A 9,363-nucleotide genomic window follows, 5' to 3' on the forward strand; every position below is an offset into this window, starting at 1 on the left:
GGATAAAATCATCTAGATAGTCTCAATTAATTGATTTAATTATCAATTAGAATTATCAAAGTTGACCAGGTCAATTTTGGATAGTTTCACAGAGTTGTGTAATTTTGAGAAGAAAAGAGAAATTATGGCAGATTTATTAATTAAGATAAATTGGTATCTAAATTAATAAATAAATTTAAATAAAGGTTAAAATTATAAATAATTAATTTGATAAAGGATTTAAATAATTATTTAATTAATTAAATCAATAGAAAATAATACAGGCCTTGATTTTAAGTCCAATGGGCTTATAATCAAATGGGAAATTTCACGGGCCTATAGCCCATGATAATTTCGACCCAGGGCTTCAAAATGGCTATTATTTTATTGATTTTTTAATTAAATTAAATGGCCTAATTGAGTCTATAAAATGAGTGCTTAGAGAGAAGTCAAAACAGAAGTTTGATAAGTCACAAGTCAGATTTTCTGATAGTTTTAGATTCTCTCTAAACACGAGTCCTTTTCTAAGCCTCTTTGTTATTTTCTCTTCTTCTCTCTATATCTATCTCATGTGTTGAGAATTGCTCACACTAGTCTAGGTGGTTCTAAGGATACATTGGAAGATTGTGAAGAAAATAGAAGATCGGTTAAGTTTCTTGATAATACTCTGCGACAGAGAGGATACAAGAGTTAGAGAAACTAAAGGAATGACTCTTTAATTCCGCTGCGTATACTGTAAGTATTCTATTATTTGTTTCTCTTTGAATTCAATTTTAGAAACATGTTTTAGGCTATCTCGTATTAATTTGTTTAATATTAGATATACATGAAAATAAATAAAGATCATGTATAAATTTATTATTTATTATGATTGCAAAAGAAAAAATTAAACTCATACATGTCATCAAAATAACATTGATATTTATTTGGAAAAATAGTTTTTCACTAAGTACAATCATAAAAGCAAAAATAATAAATACAATAAATAAAGAAACTAATCTATTCTAAAAATCGGGATCTTCTACATCTGATCCTTCATCTAACATATCATCATCTATCTCCTCATAGTCATCATTATCTTGAGCCTCAAAATGCCCTTGAGGAAGATTCGTAAAGATTCTATGTTTTTGCTCATTTGTGAATTGGAACTCCATCTTAGAGGTGAATCTAAGTATGAGAAAATAATATCTCATAGCTATCGGCAACTCATCTTCATCATCTATCGTCTCCCATATATCTTCTAAGGTTGCAATTACAATAGGATAATCTTTAAAAAGTCTAATCACTAAAACATATTTCTCCGTAGCTCTCATCATGATTTGCTTAGTTGCTTGGAGGTGACCTATCTCCCTGTGGAATAAAAGTAATCTCCGAGTGATTCTTTCTAGCACTCCTATGGTGTTTCTTGGCTCTCTAATTCTTTTTAAGGCCTTAATGGCTCGGATATCCTCATAAGTTAATGCTCCATTCATTCTTAACTGAAAACATAAGGCTAAAATGTTAGCAAAACACATAAACATAATAACTATCACATAAAAACTTACATTGGTGGATAGATTCGGAGCTTGAGCATGTGTATCAAGGAGAACTTCATGCGAATGAACTGTTGCTCTGATACCAACTGTAATGACCCAACTAATTCTAAGACCTTGGACCATTAAAACTACTAGACATAGCCACTATTTTTTAGAAAACATACAAAAGAAATAATCATAATTTTATTAAAATCTCCAAAGTAAATATTGAAATACATAAATGAGTGATATAGGATCCCATTGTTTTAAAATAAAACATAACTTTAAACTAAAGGAAATTGTTTACAAAGCTAAATGCGGAAAATACATAAAAAAAAAACATAATTTAAAGAGACTAAAAATAACGTCGTCCTCGAATCGTTCACGCAGTCCATCGAATCCCTTCATCCTTAATACACAAACCAAGCTTCCAAGAATCCTTCCGCTGCCCTAACTATTTTTCTACATACATAAACATAAAGGAGTGAGCCTAATGCCCAGCAAGGGAAATCTACTAGCACATATAGCATAAAACATAAACATAAGACTACAAAACATATGACTATAAAACATGCATTATAATGGCCATCATACTTCTTGGGGCTTGCTAGCTAAGCAATCATATGCCCATAAATTTACGGGGCTTAGTTATCTAAACAAGTCATATAAATTTATGGGGCTCGTTATCTAAACAATCATATGCCCAAGGAATAAATTATTGGGACTTGTTATCTAAACAAGTTATATGTTTGTTATCTAAACAAATTATGTAATTGTTATCTAAATAATTTATATGCTAAAAACAAAAAACATATCATACATAAATCATAGCACATATCAAAACATAAAATCATACAGAATCTATCCTATTTTCCTTACCAACATCGGGATTTTTGAGAACAAGGACGGAAGTTGGAACACTCCTAAAACCAACAATAAGAATGTGAGTATTTCTAAAAAAAAGAGATGATAAAGAAATGAACTAAACCACCAAGAAGAAGCTTACCAAAAAGAAACCTTAAGTTCAAAGAACTTAAATACCTAACCAAGAATTGAAAACATCGAGTTAGGATTTGAATAAAGAAAACTAAAGGAAACTAAAGAACCATACAGAAATGAACTTAAGATTAGGAATACCTTTGAATATACTAGCACTGAACTACACCTTGATATTGAAAACACACTATAAATCCCACTTCCCAAGTGTTTATAAAGCTTAAGATGATAAAGCTTTTATCCCAACCTAAGTGTTTATCACTCTATATCAACCCTAGCAGCTTGAAGGCTCTGAACACAGCTTGAAGAATGAGAAAAATGGCTGGGTACTAGGTCCTATTTATAGAGTTCAAAGAGCGAACTATCTCCTTTTAGCTTGAATAAAAATAATGAGTATTAATTGAAAAATATTTGAATATTCGTTCAACAGGTGCTGAAGACTCGGTTTAAACGTTCAGAGGCTAGTCAAGAGGTTAAGGAATGAATCAAGCTCGGTTTCAACAACGTTTGAAATTATGGCCCTAGGGCCGATATATTGCCTGGCCCAATGTCCCGAGTGCTCGTCGTTTCGTTTGTGCGAGGTTGACGTGTTTTTCTTATTCCCCGTGTGGCGGTACATCGGCTCCTATGCTGCGATATATCGGCATACGTGAATATATTAAACACGTAATTTCACTTTTTCAGCATAATTTGAATTGATTAATCAGGTTTGACTGAGTAATACGAGATTCCAGCAAGTTCTGGAAGGGTCTAGAGCTTCTAGAAACTTCTATTTTTTAATTATCCACTTAAAATGCTTAAATCCTCAAACAAACAAGATTGTGACAAATGTCATGTTCTTAATGATCTTGGAAGATTCTAGAGCTTTCTTGAACTTTCTTTTATTTAAACTATAATTAAATCCTTAAATAAACATGCACACGACAAGTGTCATGATCTTATTAATTCTATCTAAACCTTATAGTATAATAAATGTCATCTTTATAATCAGCTATATTAATCAAACCTTATGTTATAATTAATATTCTTAAACTATAGGTTAAACTTATAAAATCTATAAGTGTTGCTACGAGTGTTCAACTAAGTCCTGGCTTGAACCAAAATCCACAGTAACTATCATACTATAACTACTACTATCTACTACTACTACTACTACTACTACTACTACTACTATCTAACTGGCTAAGTAAAATTCTGGGACTCTACATTGAGTTCATCATCTTCCCCTCAGAATTTCCAGCAGGTGCTTACAAATATGCAATTAAGATTGCAGAGGCAAGAGGAAGAGATCAGATGTTTGAAGCAACAGCGGAACCTGTCGAGGAACACCTCTTCCTTTGCTATGCTAGGAGTGGCACCAGTTTTGGCTCAGCCTAGGGTTGAGAACAGATGGGAATTTCTTTTTGGTAGATTCCAGTAGTATTACCCTCCAGTCTTTGAGGGAGGCCTAGATCCATTCAGAGCTGAGCAATGGATGGGCATGATCAGTTCCATTCTTGACAGCATGGGGCTGGTAGGTCACGATAGGGTGATCTGTGCAACATATGTATTGCGGGACGATGCCCAGACGTGGTGGGAAATAGTATCCCAGACGCGAGAAACAGCTGTGATGGATTGGAAAGAATTTAGGCAGTTGTTCAATGAAAGATAGTACTGTGATGTGGTTCAGACTGCTAAGATGAATGAGTTTATGAAACTCGTTCAGGACAATGCAACGGTAACCTAGTATATTAAGAGATTTGATGGGTTGGCCGAGTTTGCGTCTGACATTATACCCACAGATGCAGCTCGAAAGAAAAAGTTTATTCAGGGATTGAATCCCAGAGTAGTTCAGGGCATTAGAGTTGCTCCAGTGCATGAAATCTCTACCTACGCTCAGGTAGTAGGGAAGGCTCTTGCTGTTGAGAGCGCAGGAAATCAGATTGGGCAGGAGAGTGTTGGAGTGTATGGAGCTCAAGCAGTGATACCTCCATTTATTGGAGCAAGTAAGAAGGAGTGGGGGACCCGTCCAGTATGTGCTCGGTGCACGAGGCATCATCTGGGAGAATGCTGAGCAAAGGCATGTTTCTTATGTGACATGGTTGGGCATTTCAAGAAGGATTGCCCAAGGCTAAGAAAGGATGGGCAAAAGGGGATGGACAGCTCGACTCCAGCTCGAGTGTTCGTTCTATTGCAGTCAGAGAATGAGACTGAGACTAGTTCCTCAGAGGTGGCAGGTTAGCTTTCTAGTTCTGATTTTTGTATTATGCTGACTGGTTTTGGTGTCATGTTGTTTCTTTATTTGTTGCATATAGAGAAGCATAAAGATGATATGTAGATCACATGGTTATGTTATGATGAGATTGTGATACTCTATGGGTAAATTTTAAGAGATGAGTTGGATTATTATGATAAAAATGACTCATCAGTGGTTTTTATAAAGTTGGTTATGACTTACTTTAGTATGACCCTGGATATGGATTGGTTAAGTAAGTATGGGGCAGTGCTAAATTGTAAGGAAAGGATAGTAACTCTTGAGTTTGAGAGTGGGAAGCCCTTGTGGCAGCTGGCACTGTGCATGGATTTTGTATGTTGATGACATTTGTATCTAGAGCTAGAGAGCTATTGCAGGGAGGTGCATAGAACTCTTAGCTAGTGTGGTGGATACCACTTAGGTTGTGCCAGTAGGATCAGGACAGACTGGATTAGTCTGTGAGTTTCTGGATGTGCTTCCAAGGGATTTGCCAGGGTTACCTTTATACGAAGAGATAGAATGGTGATTGGATTAGTGTCAGGGGATGGAATCAGGTCTAGGGCACTGTATTGAATGGCTTCAACAAAGTCGTAAGAACTCAGTTATTAGATAAGATGGTATTCTCCAAGGTGGATCTTTGATCTGGTTAATACCAGTTAGAGATCAGGGAGAAGGATATATAGAAGATTGGCTGTTGTATTAGATATGGGCACTGGGAGTGCTAAGCTATGTTCTGAGGATTTGGTTAATGCCAAGTTGTTTTATGAATCAGATGAAAAAAGTATTCAAGGATTATTTGAATTGGATTTATGAAAGTCTTGATCGATGGTATTATAGTATATTCTCAGTTGAAGATTTGCCAAGGTCAAGGAACGCCTTATAGGGCAGGAGTTTCCTTGGACGGGCAGGATATTACATGTACTTTATGGATGAGTTATGAGTCTTCTTACAGATCAGAATCAATATGCAGGTTGTTATGACACCTCAGTGACAGGGAATAGTGGTTGCCTAGGCATCATGTTGGTTAAAAGATCTTACCAGAACTGGAGTAGAGTTTCTGGTGGGCCAGGTGGCCAGTTTTATGCTGGAGATTACTATTTCAGAGAGGATCAAAAGAAAAACAATTAAGTGAACCATAGATAGGAAGATTGAGTGGAAAGTCTTAGCTGGATTAGCTAAGGGTATTGCAGTGTCAGGTATGGGCTTATTATGGTATAAGGATCGGATTTGGAATCCGATGGACACTGAATTAATTGGGAGATTTTGGATGAATCTCATGTTACTCTATTTTTCTCTTCATTCAAGCATCGTGACAGTGTACCAAAGTTTGAAAGCTTTATATTGATGGCCTGGGATGGAGAGGGACATAATGGTATATGTGGTAAAGTTCCTAACCTATTAGCAGGTCAAGACAAAGTATCAGAAACCAGTACGGCTATTGTAGCCTTTGAGTATTTTATAATGGAAATAAGAAAGCATTGCGATGGGTTTCGCGGTGGGATTACCCAGGTTAGTGGGACAACTTGATTTGGATTAGGTCATAATGGACCAGTATATTAAGTTAGTTCGCTTCTATCAGTAAGGATGAATAACACAACGATCAATATTTAGATCTCTATGTGAGAGATATAGTGCGCCTTCATGAAATTTAAAGGTCTATCTTATCAGATGAAGACTCTATTATTACTTCCAGGTCTTGGAAGGGTTAAGCAAGGCGATGAGTATATAGTTGGAATGTAGTATAGTGTATTATCCTCAGACTGATGGTAAATCAGAGAAAGAGTTATTCAGTTATTGGAAAGGTACCTTATAAGCTGAGGTATGATAGAAAATGTTTATCACCCGTTCATTGGAATGAGATGGGTAAGCTGTTGATTTTGGATCCTGAGGTAGTTCAGGGGACCATTGAGATTATTAGAGGTTAGAGCTTGGATGCTCACTTCTCAGATTAAATGGAAAAGTTTTACTGAATTGAAAAGTAGGAACATGGAATTCTCAGTAGAAGATTGTATCTTCCTTAAAAGTATCACCATGGAAAGGGGTGAGGAGATAGGGACAAGTTGAGCCCTAGATTAATATGACCATTTGAATCTGGGATAGGAAAGGTCAGGTTACCTTTGGATGGGCCTTAGTTTCGGCACTGTCAGTTGTACACAATGTATTTTAGATTTCTATGCTGAGGACATGGGTTAGAAGGAAACTCATGAGTTGAGTTATGAGAATCTGGAGATTGAGGTTAAGTTATCCTTTGAGGAGTAGCCAATCCAGATATGGGATAGAAAGAATAAGGTTTTGAGGAACAAAGTTATACCTTGGGTTAAGGTATGTTTCAAAGACAGTGAGGTCGAGGGGACGACCTGGGAAACTAGAATCAATTGTGCGGAATTTATTTTCCGGGCAGTTCAGATAAATTTTGAGGACGAAAAATCTGTAAGGAGGGGATAGTTGTAATGCCCCAAAATCACTAATAAGGTTTAGGACCTTGATTAGGAGGTCGGGAGGGCCATAATTGATTTATTATGCCATTAAATAATTATATGCATGTTTATGTGACTTATATTATAATATGATGATAAATGCATGCATATAAGTCCATTTTTAATTATAAGGAAATTTTGGTAATTTGGCCCATTGAGGGCGTGATTGTGTATTTTCATGCATTTGGGTGAATTATGAATAATACCACATTATATGTGGATTTGTTCGAGCCATTCGGCATGAGACGGTCTTTGAATGCAAGTTATCGGTGTGGTCATAACGAGATTAGTTTCAGGGCTCGGGGTGAGTCTCGGGGTAATTTGGTGATTAGAGCATTGCCGGGAATTAAAGGGTAATGTGATATGATTTATTAGCATTTGATAATATTGAGAATAACGGGAATTGGAGGGTGTTGATTATGATTAACGAGATAGGTGGGAAAGGACCATTTTGCCCTTGGTGGCCTTAAGAGGATTTGAAATGACCTAAGGGTATTTTAGTCTTTTCACCTTAAAGGATATATTAACCATTAGATGGTTGTGGAAGTGAACCAAAACAGAGCACCTCCTCTTTCTTTAACCGATCATCATTTCCTCTCCATTTCTCTGTGGATTTTGAAGCTTCTTTTGAGGAACCAAGCTAGGGAACCAAGCTTTGCTAATCTAGGGTTGTGTTCCACCATTGAAGAGGGTGCTAAGCTGAGATTGAGGTGAGTTTCTGGCCATTAAAACCTTAGTTCTTGCTCTATTTTCATTTGAGTTTCAGTTGGGTTTTTGAGTTGGAAAGTTGAGAATTTGATGGGAATTTTGGGTAGGGTTACTTGGGTTGTGATGCCTAGGACATATGTAGATGGATTTTGGGTTCAATTGGGACTTAAAATGAGGTTTGGAAGTTGTTGGTTCAGGTTGGAAATGGTGGAGTCGAAGGGGAAAAGTTTCAGGGCAAGTCTGGCTGGGTGTAGCGCTACAACACTACTCAGAGTGGTTTCATGTCTGTCTTGGGTGCTGGGGCTCTAGGGGGGTAGTGCTACAGCGTTACCCTGCTTCTTCAGATTTCTGTTTTGGGTGTTTTTAAGGGTTTTTGGCTCAGGGTTTCAATTCCTAAGGCTCAGAATCGAATCTACTCACCATTTGGGTACAATTCGGGGTCCCAGGAGTGAGGTTTAGGTCAAGACCCTTTTATGGTTGTTCTTCCTTAATGGAGGTTGTATTTGGTTATGACTAGGTGACCACTAAGGAATTAAAGGATCGATCACTCTCAAGGGTTGTTCAATTGTTATTTCTCGCTCAAACTAGAGGTAAGAAAACTGCACCCAGTATGTGATGCATGAGAAACATGTGGTTAGACCATGCCATGAATGTTGAATATGAGATTGATCAGAGCTTGAGTCTCTGTGTTTGTGCATGATCCTAATTATGCTAGAAATTGTTAAGTAAGCATGTTGAATGCCCTACATTTGGATATTTGACATATGATATATGCCTGGAAGCATTGCTTACTTGTGCATGGCACTGACTTACTAGTCAGAATAAAAAATGGTGTCAGTTATGACTGTGAAGCTGTGACTAGTCAAGTTCGACAGTAGTACTGAACACTGGTCGTGTGTTATTGACCTGTGAGTCAGGAGCAGCATAAGCATCATGAACGCAGAGCCAAAAATATTAGATCTAATCGACATCTGAATTGAATGACTTATCATGAGCAGTAATGCCAAACCGACCTCAAGTTCGATGAAAACTATAAGCGCTTGTCTAGCCTATGGCTAGTTACTCAGAGCCAGGGCCAGAAGGCCCAGGTGACTGTATCTTCACATGGCTAAGGGTACGGAACCCACACTAGTGACTCCTCAGTCACTCATCTAAGGGTGCAAATCCCATGTTAGTGACTTGTTCATCAGTCACTCATCTAAGGGTACAGATCCCATGTTAGTGACTTGCTCATCAGTCACCCATTTAAGGGTGCGAATCCCATTTAATTAGGGCTATAAGCCCCAGCATGGTTATCAGAACCTCAAGAGTAAATTACTCATCTATTTAGAATGGACTTGATAGTCATCCATACAGAAGGGCAGGGCCCACAACCATCATTAATTGAACTTATTTGCATGCGTGATTAAGGGTATTATTGCTAGGCACGCACATTATGATTTGATGACATGTTATT

This window comes from Humulus lupulus, chromosome 1, assembly GCF_963169125.1.
Source record: "Humulus lupulus chromosome 1, drHumLupu1.1, whole genome shotgun sequence".
NCBI lineage: Eukaryota > Viridiplantae > Streptophyta > Magnoliopsida > Rosales > Cannabaceae > Humulus > Humulus lupulus.